Source organism: Mauremys reevesii, linkage group 4 (assembly GCF_016161935.1).
Source record: "Mauremys reevesii isolate NIE-2019 linkage group 4, ASM1616193v1, whole genome shotgun sequence".
NCBI classification, from domain to species: domain Eukaryota; kingdom Metazoa; phylum Chordata; order Testudines; family Geoemydidae; genus Mauremys; species Mauremys reevesii.
In genome coordinates, this window is record NC_052626.1 from 12,395,788 (window position 1) to 12,408,347 (window position 12,560).

At 47.9% G+C, this 12,560-nt stretch overlaps 2 long non-coding RNA genes across 2 annotated transcripts in view; one reads left to right on the forward strand and one right to left on the reverse strand.

Moving 5' to 3' along the window:
• Positions 1–12,560, reverse strand: part of LOC120405322 — a 65,649-nt gene that overhangs the window by 20,012 nt on the left and 33,077 nt on the right. The gene's annotated exons all lie outside the window — the stretch shown is intronic.
• LOC120405323 lies at positions 2,618–8,353 on the forward strand. Its single transcript, XR_005598495.1, has 2 exons — positions 2,618–3,177; positions 8,165–8,353. It is a non-coding gene; the product is annotated as an uncharacterized LOC120405323 (long non-coding RNA).

Consider the following 12,560-nt stretch of genomic DNA (forward strand, 5'->3'; position numbering starts at 1 on the left):
CCAATGTCTTGAGCTGCATAACTGGGCACACTCTCCCTTTTAGGGCCAACACTATTTCTCAAACAGTGATGAGAAGTTCCTTGAACCACTCTGATGACACAGCCTTTCAACAGGATAACCGACTGTCAGACAGTGCCCAGAATTTCCGTGGGATTAGATTTAAGGTGATGTCTGTTCTTCCATTATAAAATGCCTCTCCTACTCTCTCCCACCCTAAGGACCACAACAATTTGACCTACGGTTGCAACTGGCTATTTAAAGTCTTGGTCTCACGGTTTCCACACCAAGTTAAACAGTGTGATGGTACTTAGCACACTTCTGTATGGAGCAGCGAGTGGCTAACAAAAAGAGGTTGGAGGCTGCCCATCACATGGGGCTGAGGAAAACACTACACATTTCCTGGGAAGACAAAACAACACATGCAAGACAGAAGGGAGCTGCCACAGAAGGACACGTTAAATATCATAAAAGAAAGAAGCTTAGGTGGTTGGGACATGAATCCCATACAGAAGGTAAGAGACATGCTAAGTAAGCGTTAAACTGGGTGCCGGAGGTGGGAAAGTGAAAACAAGGAAGGCCAAAACCAGCAGAAGACAGTGACAGAGGATACAGAACATACTGGCATCCCCCGGGAAGAAGTACCACAAGTAGCGAGCGACCATAATCAGAGGAGGAACTGGACTGCCCGACGTGGCAGCGGCACAGAAGGAGCTAAGGTCTCTCTAACTCCAGGAGAGGTCCCTCACTCACACAGGATCAGGCAAACTGGGGGTCTAGGCACCTCCCACACAGTTGGCCCTGCCCCTCCTTGGAGGTTTCAGAGTAAAGATTAATTGGGTAGTTTACACCTCTTGGAGCTGTTGTCCTGGTCTCTGACAGGATTCTAGGTGCTACCATAGTAAAAAAAAATAGTAATATTGTATCCAGCTCGCTGCAGACTTTGGCATCTTTTATGCTCATGTCACATTTTCAAGTTTTATTTTGCAAAAAGGCTAGAAATGTATCTTTTTAAAGTGAAAGTTGAGACTCGGATCTCATCACATGACTCCAGAAGCTAGGGCCTTAAGCACAGGCATATGCCTTAATCTGGCCCTGACTCAGCAGTGTCCATGTAAACGGATGATGTGCAAGCCGCAGTACACTGACACCGGGCCTCAGCTCTGGCTTCGCGGGACCAACGACTGGATCAGCTCAGTCCTTCGCCTCTCTGCTGCGCCGACTGATATAGATATCAGCTGTCACTATGGTTCTGTGCCCATGCCTGATGCAAATGCCCCCTGACTTCAAGCCCATAAGGAGCTGAGACACCGACTCTTTTCGTATAGGCCAAACTGCCATCAGATGGCGGTGACTTGCATTCACTTGCTTCCAGCTGAGGCTATGTGCAAACTGATGACCTGGAGGTGAAGGGCTCTGCAAATTATAACCAGTCCCCTGAGACTTCCACCCCAAGTATGGATGTTAGGAATCATTAAAAAGGGGATAGAGAATAAGACGGAGAATATCTTACTGCCCTTATATAAATCCATGGTACGCCCACATCTTGAATACTGCGTACAGATGTGATCTCTTCATCTCATAAAAGATATTCTGGCATTAGAAAAGGTTCAGAGAAGGGCAACTAAAATGATTGGGGGTTTGGAGCGGGTCCCATATGAGGAGAAATTAAAGAGGCTAGGACTTTTCAGCTTGGAAAAGAGGAGACTAAGGGGGGATATGATTGAGGTATATAAAATCATGAGTGGTGTGGAGAAAGTGAATAAGGAAAAGTTATTTACTTGTTCCCATAATATAAGAACTAGGGACCACCAAATGAAATTAATGGGCAGCAGGTTTAAAACAAATAAAAGGAAGTTCTTCTTCACGCAGCACACAGTCAACTTGTGGAACTCCTTGCCTGAGGAAGTTGTGAAGGCTAGGAGCATAACAGGGTTTAAAAGAGAACTGATAAATTCATGGAGGTTAAGTCCATTGATGGCTATTAGCCAGGATGGGTAAGGAATGGTGTCCCTAGCCTCTGTTTGTCAGAGGGTGGTGATGGACAGCAGAAGAGATCATTACCTGTTAGATTCACTCCCTCTGGGGCACCTGGCATTGGCCACTGTCAGTAGACAAGATACTGGGCTGGATGGACCTTTGATCTGACCCAGCACGGCCATTCTTATGTTCTTATGAGTACAGGAGAATCCCAAGTTCACAAAAGCCTTGGGGGGCCACCCAAACCTTTTCTAAAAGGGGGGAAATGCCCAATAATTAATTTTCAGACCATGGAGGGGAGAGAGACACTGATTCAAAAATGCTAATGGAGCTTTGTTAAATGGGGTTTACATAGGGGGATTAAGGCAAATCTGGGGCTGTAGGCACAGCACGACATACCCCCATGTTCCCAGACCTGTACCATGGCTCTACTCCCTTTTTCTGGAGTGGCGAGGGCCTCCTCTCTCTGAGAGGCAGCCACAAGGGACTTTCCTATAACCCCCAAGAAGGGTAGCAGGACCCCTTCATCCACCGGGGAGCAACAGGGTTTTCCTTCCCCCCTCCCCACCTACTCTAGAAGTAGGGATGGGAGCAGGGGGAGGGGGGTTCTGGAACACTTACATCTGACTGTTGGGGTATCTACTGGGGTAGGTGGGCTCAGCCCACTTCCCTCTTCTCCTGCCACACAGAGTCCTACTGGGCTGTTATTGGTGGAGGACCCTCAAAGCAGTGGCTCTTGGCGTTAACACCTGTAGTGAGGCGGCCTGGTTCCCAGGCACCCCGGAGGACGAAGAACCCAGCAGAAGGCCGGACTGGGCGGAGCTATGGAGCTCTGATCCCGCCCCGCAAAGGGTCAAGCGCCGACCCGGAAGTATAAAGGTGGGACCTCCGAGCTCAGTAAGGCGCCAGCCGTCAGAGGGACCGGATGTCTGCGATCGAGCTCCTGCTGGGGAGGCAGCAGAAGGCAGCGACCGGCCTAGCCTTCCCCTCGCTCACTATCCCAGGGAGGCCTGGCCGAGCCTGCCCCGCGCTCGCTACCCCGAGGAGGACTGGCCGGGATCGCCCCGCTCCAGCTACCCCGACGAGGAGCCGAACCTACCTTTTGCCACCTACCCCGAGGACCCGCTGAACCCGTCCGTGGACACCCACGTTGAGGAGCCGATGGTGGTTGACCCCTATGCTGACACCACGACGACTCAGGTACTCGGTGAGGGGCAGTAGCCCGGGGGTAGCCGACCCCAGTCTGGCTGCAACACTGCCTGAACCAATGTCAGTGTGTTGTGGCCAGGATCCCCACTGACACAGCAGCAGGCTGTCTGCCGCTGTTAGGGCCCCGGGCTGGGACGCATAGGGAGTGGGCGGGCCTGCGTCCCCCCTGCCCAGGGGCGGCTCTAGGCACCAGCAAAACAAGCTGGTGCCTAGGGCGGCAAAATGTAGGGGGCGTCCCCTGCCGCCGGGGAGGGCGGGAGGCTGGGCCGGCGGACCATGGCTGCGGCAGGTCGACCGGAGCCCGGGACGAGTGGACCTGCCGCAGGCATGACTGCGGAGGGGGCGCTCGTCCCGCGGCTCGGCTGGACCTCCCGCAGGCATGCCTGCGGCACGTCAACCGGAGCCGCGGGACCACGGCACCCGCCACAGTCATGCCTGCAGCAGGTCCTCTCGTCCCGGGCTCCGGTCGACCTGCCGCAGGCATGCCTGCGGGAGCTCAACCGGAGCCGCGGGAAGAGGGGACCCGCCGCAGGACCGGGGAAGGGCGGCGCAGCGCACCGCGCTGCTTGGGGCAGTGTGATTTCTAGAGCCGCCCCTGCCCCTGCCACCCCACTCATGGGTGGCAGTCTCCCCCTCGCCCCGACGCTCAGGTCTAGGAGCCTGGGCTTAATGTACTGAACTATTGTTTGCTGCCCCACCCTGACCAAAGGCCTGGGCTTATATACTGAACTGCTTGCTCAGCCCCTGCCTGAGGGTCTGAGCCCCTGAACTAGTGTTTGCTGCCCCGCCCTGCCTCAGGGCCTGGGCTAAAGTACTGAACTGTTTGCTCAACCCTGCCTAAAGGCCTGAGCCTAGTTGACCTGCTGTGTTTGTTGCCCCGCCCTAAACCCAGGGCCTGGGCTTTAGAGGCTGAACTGCTTGCTCAGCGTAGTGAGGCGGCCTGGTTCCCAGGCACCCCGGAGGACGAAGAGCCCCCTCTCCTGACAGCGGACCCCCCTACACGACCCTATTGAGATGAATGGGGCTCTTGACGTGTCTCGGAGCTATTGTTTCAGGCTGTCTGCAGACTCAGACAGACACTGCTGTATCACTTATGCTTGGGTCACATGTTCAAGCTTTTCTGTGCACTCATGTGGGCTAGAAACCTATTTTTTTTTTTTAAATGAACATTAAAATTCTGCCCACATTGTATGATTCCAGGAAGTAGGGCCTAGGCACAAGCTTATTGTACCTATGGCTTAATCTGGCCCTGGCTAAAATTAGGGTTCTGCTGTACCTAAAAATATTCAGCAGAAGCTGAATCGACTGAACGTATGCTGGCTAGCAGAGGACATTCATTATACAATGAATTCTGCATTGCCATGACTATAATCCATGCAAAGCTATGCGCACTGGCAAGCGTAGCGCAGGAGGCAGAGGGACTTCTGATAATTTATACATGGTTACTGTTGCCAGGGAAACCACTTCACCTTTTTATTTCATGTGCCATCTCAATGCTCCACAATAACGGGCCTCTTCTGGAACTACACACAATCCAAAGGCGTGTCGAAAGAATTTATTAGTATAGTTGCCATTACAAGAAAAGGCAGATAAAAACACTCACTGTGTAGGAAATCAGAGGGGCTTTGGCCCTTTGTAGCTGGTGGCCTGATGGTTGGCCTACACTTCTTGTTCTGAATTCAGGCTTCAGAGCGACATGGCTGCATAGCAGCGCTTAGAATATCACGGTTGGAAGAGACCTCAGGAGGTCATCTAGTCCAACCCCCTGCTCAAAGCAGGACCAACCCCAACTAAATCATCCCAGCCAGGGCTTTGTCAAACCTGGCCTTAAGAAGCTCGAACGATGGAGATTCCACCACCTCCCTAGGGAACCCATTCCAGTGCTTCACCACCCTCCCAGGGAAATAATGTTTCCTAATATCCAACCTAAACCTTCCCCACTGCAACTTGAGACCATTGCTTCTTGTTCTGTCATCTGCCACCACTTAAACAAGGAATAAACAGCTAAAACAATCCCCAAATAAACTGAAGGTATTAAGCTCTGGCTAACACATTCCAAGGGCTTTTATTTAATTTGAGGAGGGGATTATTAGGAAAAATATTAGAAATTTGGGTTGGGGTGGAACGTAAAGTCAATTTGTCTCCTATTTTATCAAGTATCTATATAGATATGCTGAAGTGGACCAAAATGGAAAAAGATTCCTATAAATCCTTCAAGTCAGGGGGAAACTCAGCAGAAACTTAGCTGTGATGGGAAGTTTCACCAATACCAAATCATGTCAGGGCATCTTCTTCTGAAAAATCACCTGCCTAGATTTAAGGTTCTGTGGAAACAAAGTCTCAGTGTAGTGAGCATGTAAAGATGATGATGTCATGGGTCCTGCAAAGTGAAAAGAACTAGTGGAACAAAAATGGTAGTTGCGTGCCAAAAAACCAAAGCAAAACAGGCTTAAATGAAAGTGAACTTGCTGATGGAGTTTCTCTTTTTCCACAAGGATCCAGTGGGCTCTCTCTTTGGAAAGGTTTTGGCTCTGTAGCAATCCTCTACATTATTGTCCCTTAAATAGAAAATATTCCAGGTTTCTGACAAGTTGGCGACTGCTGGGTTGGATGGTTACAGGTGTTTTCTGAATTACAGCCCTTGGGTAGGGTGCCAACTTTCTAATTGCACAAAACCGAACACCCCATCCCGCCCCCCTGCCTCGCCTCTTCCCTGAGGCCCTGCCCCCACTCGCTCCATCCCCCCTCCATCCGTCACTCGCTCTCCCCCACCCTCACTTAATTACACCGGGCTGGAACAAGGGGTTGAGGTGAGGGTCTCTGGCTGGGGGTGCAGACTCTGGGGTGGGGCTGAGAATGAAGGGTTTGGGGTTCAGCAGGGGGCTCAGGGCTGGGGTAGGGTGTTGGGGTGTTGGAGGAATGTGGGGTGCAGGAGTTTGGGTGCAGGAGGGGACTCCAAGCTGGGCCAGGAGGTTGGGGTGTGGGAGAGGGTTCGGGGTGTGGGGTCCCGGTGGCACTTACTGCGGCTCCCAGGAAGTGGCTGCCAGGTCCCTGCAGCCCCTAGGCGCATTGGCGGCCAGGGATGCTCTGCACACTGCCTTCGCAACCGCAGGTGCTGGCCCTGCAGCTCCCATTGGTCACAGTTCCCAGCCAATGGGAGCTGACGAGCCAGCAGTGGGGCGGGGGCAGTGCATGAAGCCTCCCTCGCCGCCTATGAGTCTAGGGGCTGCAATGACCTGGTGTCTGCTTCCGGGAACTACGTGGAGCTAGGGCAGGCAGGGAGCCTGCCTTAGCCCTGGGCCCCCGCTGCGCCACTGGCCGGACTTTTAACGGCAGTGCTGACTGGAGCCACCAGGGTCCCTTTTCGACCAGGTGTTCCAGTCAAAAACTACATGCCTGGCAACCCTATCCATGGGTCAGAGTAAATTCTGAGTTCCCTGTAGCAGACACAGGTTCCCTTAAATGGTAAGATTAATGTTGGCTAACTGTAATGTTCTAGATGTTTACAACCACTGTCCATATCAGCATGTACTGTTTTCCCTATCTTGCGAGATGGTATGCACCAAACTAGAACATATGGAAAATGAACTGGAAGCATTAGCTCATGGTTTCTGATTGCAATTGCATTGTACTTTTTTGGGATAAGGTTGAATTTAACATGCCTTGCCAACGTAGTGTGGGTGAGACTGTGATCTTATTGAAGCCAGTGGAGTTACTTTAGGTTTACAGCACTGGGTTTACACCAGTATCAATATTAGATCAGTATTTGGCCAAACTGGGCCATACAGGATTTAAGACACAATCAAAGCCAATTATTTAGCGTCATATTTATAGTAAACATTTGTTCACATCATAACAATCCCAAATGATGCAGCTCTGCTTGGCACATGCTTGAGTTTATGCATCTGTAGAAAAGATCTGTAGCATCTGTAGAAAAGCATCTGTAGAAAATAATGGTTGTTGCAGGTCAGAACTGAAACCTACTGGCACAGTACACTTGCAATTCACTCCCCTGCACTGGCCAGAAATAGCCTGTAATTGTTGACCTTTGTGTTTAGGGTTTTGTGGTGGTCTGCATTGGATGGGTTTGATGAGGTGGAAAGTGAGACATTTCAACGCTGTTGGCCAGTTTCGGTGTGTTTTAATGTTCTGGGGTTAGGTTGCCTGCTGGAGTTATACCTTTATTGTATTAAAAGCTGTCAGGGTATTTAGAGCCCAGGATAGATGCTCTTAAAAGATACGTGTCTACATCAGAATAAATAAGATGACGCAGTGGATTAATTCACCAGATTTTGCCTGCTGGAGACTTGAAGAGCAAAAGTGAATGGAGCAGAGTTGTTCTAGAGTTAAGCACAAGTCTGTCCACATCACTAAATGAAGGCGCAGTTTGCCATAATTCACTAGGACCAGCAGTCTCTGCTGGGAAGATACCATGCATTGGACCAGCAGGGCTGTTGCAGGGGAGGATTTTGATGCACTGGGATGCTTGTGCTGGGCCTGCTCATTGTGTACATGGCACTAGTCATTGCTATCAGTCCTTTACTTTCACAGCCACCAAAGTCACCTTCCCATAAAACTAAAACCGAGTGTGAGCTGAGACATAAAATCAGTAACCCAAGCCCATTCCTGGGACAGTCTATAAAAAATTTAATTAACTCAAGGCATAGGCTTGGAAACTATGCATAGAAAAGGTCTCCTACCTAGGGCATCTAATCCTTCCCTTTGTATTAGTACAGGATTGTTCCTCCCACTATGCTCCTAAGAGCCTCGTTGGTGGTATTTATTTGGATGGGGTGACAGTCATGCAACACAGCTGCCAACAGCAATCATGAGCTGATTACTTGACAGAGCTGATTCTTGGCAGCTATAGTATTGGACTTATTTCTCTGGGACACCAGTTTAATTCAAGCCAGGTCCTAAGTGAGCTGCATTTAAATTTTTTTTATCCTAATTCCATAAAATATTTGCATTTTTTTAGATCAAGAGCGGCTGAGAATGAGCTGCCCACCCTCCACAACAGAACTCCCACTGATGTTGTCATCAGAGCATATGGCCTGAGCAACCAGCCTGATGATAAAGAAAAGAGGCCCAATTGTCTTCCATCGCAGCTGGATCAACTCCATAATGCAGAGAGAGTGAATCTATTAATTAAAATCAGCAGACTTCAGGCCTATGAACTTCAGCTTATGCTAGCAGCATGTCCACATATCATCACTGAGAATGTTAGTATTTCAGTGATCAAGATTTCTTGCTCTTTCTTCCATTTCATATTTGTGCTGACAACTATGGATGAAAAAGTCCTAGACCCCATTCTGAAAACCATTCTAGCCATTTGTAAAGCAGCATCCCCTTATGAGCCACAAACTATATATATATGATGCCTCCACTTAATAGCTAAGGTCTTGGTCCTGAAAGCTGCTCCCTCATGAATAAACACCTGTGTCTATCCAAGGGGCCATCTCTGAGGATCAACTTGCTGGATCAGGACTGATAAGGGGCTGATCCGTCAGCTATAAAAGAGTTTTCTAAAGTTTTCTTTTTAAAGAAAGAAGTTAGAAAATAAAAACAATTTTACCCTGGTGGGAGTAGTTAAGGGGGAATGGCCTTGGAACTAGATTCACTTGCCCAGATATTCCCTGAGTCAGGCACAGGGACTGTGGAGCTGCTCAGAAAACCCAGTCATTGTCCATTTCTGGAACTGGTTTAGGGAAATAAGCCAGATCAGCAGTCGAAGAAATGCAGGAGTAAGAGCCCAAGCTCCAAAGGAAACTGGAGCAAATGCTTTGATTTTTTTTAATGATGAACATATCCATAAAGGGAGCAGGAAGGGCAGGAGGTAACATGGAAAAGGAGTTAAGCTACCCCAATAACGGGGGCCAGATAAATACCTAGGTTGATATACTGAGCCTCCTTCCTGGTTCCTAAGTAAATTAAGTACATTCAAAACCTTGTCTGAAACTGCTCTGAAGTTATATCCTTATCCTGGATGTGGTCATATGGGTATAGTACATACAATGCTAGGGTTACATTGAAAGTGTCCTTCGTCATTGTGGCCACATTATAACCGGTGCCCTTGTCTTTCAGTGGCTGGCCACAGTGCACGTTTTTCGTGTACACTTGTTGTTAGTAGTCCATTGCTGACAATGATGACAGTATTGTCGCAATTCTCATCTATGGCTACATATATGACTCTGAAGTCTGAACCCTGATGCACGGTCGGTCACACTGAGAGCATGAAAAGTCCGTATCTATGATGTTTGATGATGCAGCTCTGTGGTGCCTTTCATGTGCAGTGTGGAGATGATTTCGTTGATCCTGCTCAAACCTGTAACATGCTGATCTTGTAAGAGACCACCAGTGAGTCCTATTCTGAGCCATTTACTCAAGTTCTTTGAGACTGATGCCAGCCCACTGGAAACTGCTCTTCAGGTTATCTTTGAAACGCTTATACGGACAACTCTTCTTTCTTTGCCCTGACTCAGCTCTCCTTATAAATCTGTTTTGGGAGGCGGTGGTCTTCCATTGTGATGACATATCCAGTCCATCTAAGTTGTGCTCTCAGTAGCATTTCCTCAATGCTGGTTGTGTTTGCCCTCTCACGGACTTTAATATTGGTCACTGTGTCCTGCCAGCGAATGCTCATTATTGAGCGGAGGGAGCACATGTGAAATTGCTGAAGCTGTTGAATGTGCTGTTTATAAAAAGTCCATGTCTCAGATCCATACAAGAGAGATGTTAGAATCACTGCACTGTAGATCTTCAATTTGGTAATCAGACAAATGTTGTGTTGGTTAAGGACTTTGTTCAGAGTCGATCCAGTACCTGGCTGGCTTTACTAATTCTGGAGGCAATTTCCTTATCAAGGGAACCGTCACTAGAGATGGTACTGTCCAAATACTTGAACTGATCCACATTTTTCAGCTGTGTTGCTTGGATGAAGATGGCTGGCGCTGGGGCATTGGAATGAGATGCTGGTTGGAACAAGACCTCTGTCTTACCAAGACTGATGATAAGGCCAAAGAGGTGGGATGCTTCAGAAAATCTATCAATGATGACCTTCAGGTCATCATTTCTATGGGCCTTCAAGGTGCAGTCATCTGCAAAAAGTGCCTCAAAGAGAATTCTCTCCACCATCTCAGTCTTAGCATTGAGTCTTCAAAGGTCAAAGAGGGAGTCATTGAGTCAGTAGTGGATGTATATCACCTGATCCAAGTCCTTTATGGAATGGATGAGGACACAGGCAAAGAACAAATTGAACAGCACTGGAGAAAGTATGCTGCCTTGCTTCACTCGACTGGAGATTTCCAATGCGTCGGAAGAGTCACCACTGGAGGGCACTTGCACTGTCATGTGGTCGTGGAACAGATGGATGGTTTGTATGAGCCTTCTTTGGCAGTCCAGTTTATGCCCATAGACCCTCTCTGTTGATTGTATCAAAAGCTTTGGTCAAGTCAATGAAAACTGCATACAGATTCATGCTCTGCTCTAAAGATTTTTTCTGGACCTGCCTTACGACAAAGATCATGTCCATAGTACTATGAGCTGGTCTGAAATCACTCTGCGCTTCTGGAAGACTCTCCTCACATATGTTTGCAGTGAGTCTGAAATGCAAGCTAGTATTTTCCCTGCTGTGCGGAGGAAATGCGTCTGTAGTTTCTGCAGTCAGCTTTGCTGCCTTTGTTTTTGAATAGTGATACAATAATAGCATCTTAGAAGAAATGCCACAAGACTTCATTCTTCCAAATGCTACTCAAGATGTCATGAAACACTTCAATAACCTTTGGTCCTTCTACTTTGTAAAATTCTGCTGGAATACCATCCTTTCTGCACGCGTTGCCAGAGTTTAATTGTTTGATGGCTTTCATGATTTCTTCAACTGATGGAGGTCGGTCGAGATCCTCTTTGATGCGTTTCTTGATCAAGGCCATGCTGGTCGACTGTGGATGCCCTATTGAGTAGACTATTGAAGTGTTCAGTCCATTTTTGTGTACACCAACCAACTACAATCCAACAATTCCTGTGCATTGCCTTATAATCTCCTTTGGAGCAATCCAGACTCCATCACAGAGTAGATCTGCACAAGACACACAACCACTTATTTTAGGCTTGTTTCTCCTGGGGTTGGTGAGAGCTGGGTGGGGAAGAGAAGGAAAATTGCAAATATTTGACTGGAAATCTAGCAAGATTAGAATAACATACACATTCCAGTGGTTATTCTACACTCTAACTGGAGGAAGGGTGGCCCAGTGGTTAGGGCATTAGCCTTGGACCTGGGTTCAGGTCTCCCTTTTGCCAAAGATACCCAAGTTCACACGGGGAAGTCACTTAAGGTAACATTTTCAAATGTGCCTACATGACTTAGGAGCCCACGTTCCATTTCAAAAGTGGCACTTAAGGCTCAAATCTTCAATGGTATTTAGGTGCCTAGCTCCTATACCTTTCAGATCTGGGCCTTTGGAGCCTAAATCCCATTGACTTTCAATGAGACGTATGCTTCTAAGTGTTTAAGGGCCAGATTTTTAAAGGTCCTAAAGATGCAGGTAGGTGCCTGGTGAGACGCACAAAAATGCCCTGGCACCTAACTCCCCCTGAAACCAATGGCAGTTAGGCACCTAGATGCTTTAAAAAACCCACTAGGTGCCTATATACCTTTAAAATTTGGCCCTATGTCATTTTCAAATAGAACTCAGGCTCCTAAGTCACTTAGGCATGTTTGAAAATCCCACCCTTAGTCTCTCTCTCTGCTACAGTTTGCCAGCCATAAAATGTGCGGATAAATATGTAGTAAAGATAGTGAGTCACTCAGATACCACAATAATGTGGGGCTCTGTGAGTATTATAGATAGCTAAAGAGGATTTGCTGTGATTCCCACATCAAACCTTAACGAACTTCATGGTGGATGAAGAACATTTCCAAAACTAACAAACTGTTCCACAATCCCTATGCTTTCCATCACATCCTTGGGTACAGATCTACGCCTGACAAGATGAAGGGTCAAACATGCCCCTGATTTATACCTGTTGCAACTCTGTTGCAGTCTGTCAGGATTGAATTTAGCATTAAGTGTAAGTGAAGAATTTATGCAATGGCGACACAGCTAAGTAGAGAGACATCTTGGGAATAGGAAAAATGCTACTGTGAAGTACAGTATTGTTTGGGAGAAAGGAGCCAAGGTAGTCAAATAATGTCTACCTTTACTGGCTAGTTATATACTGGAGGCTACAGCTACTTGACTAGTCATTTTACTGGCTGTCCACTACTGTGTTGTGAAGCAGGGACATAGCTAGACAATAAGTTAGAAGCAGCACATGAAGGCTCAAGGGACACCAGATTTAGTCCAACCACTTTTCCTATTCCATCAGCACAACTTCTC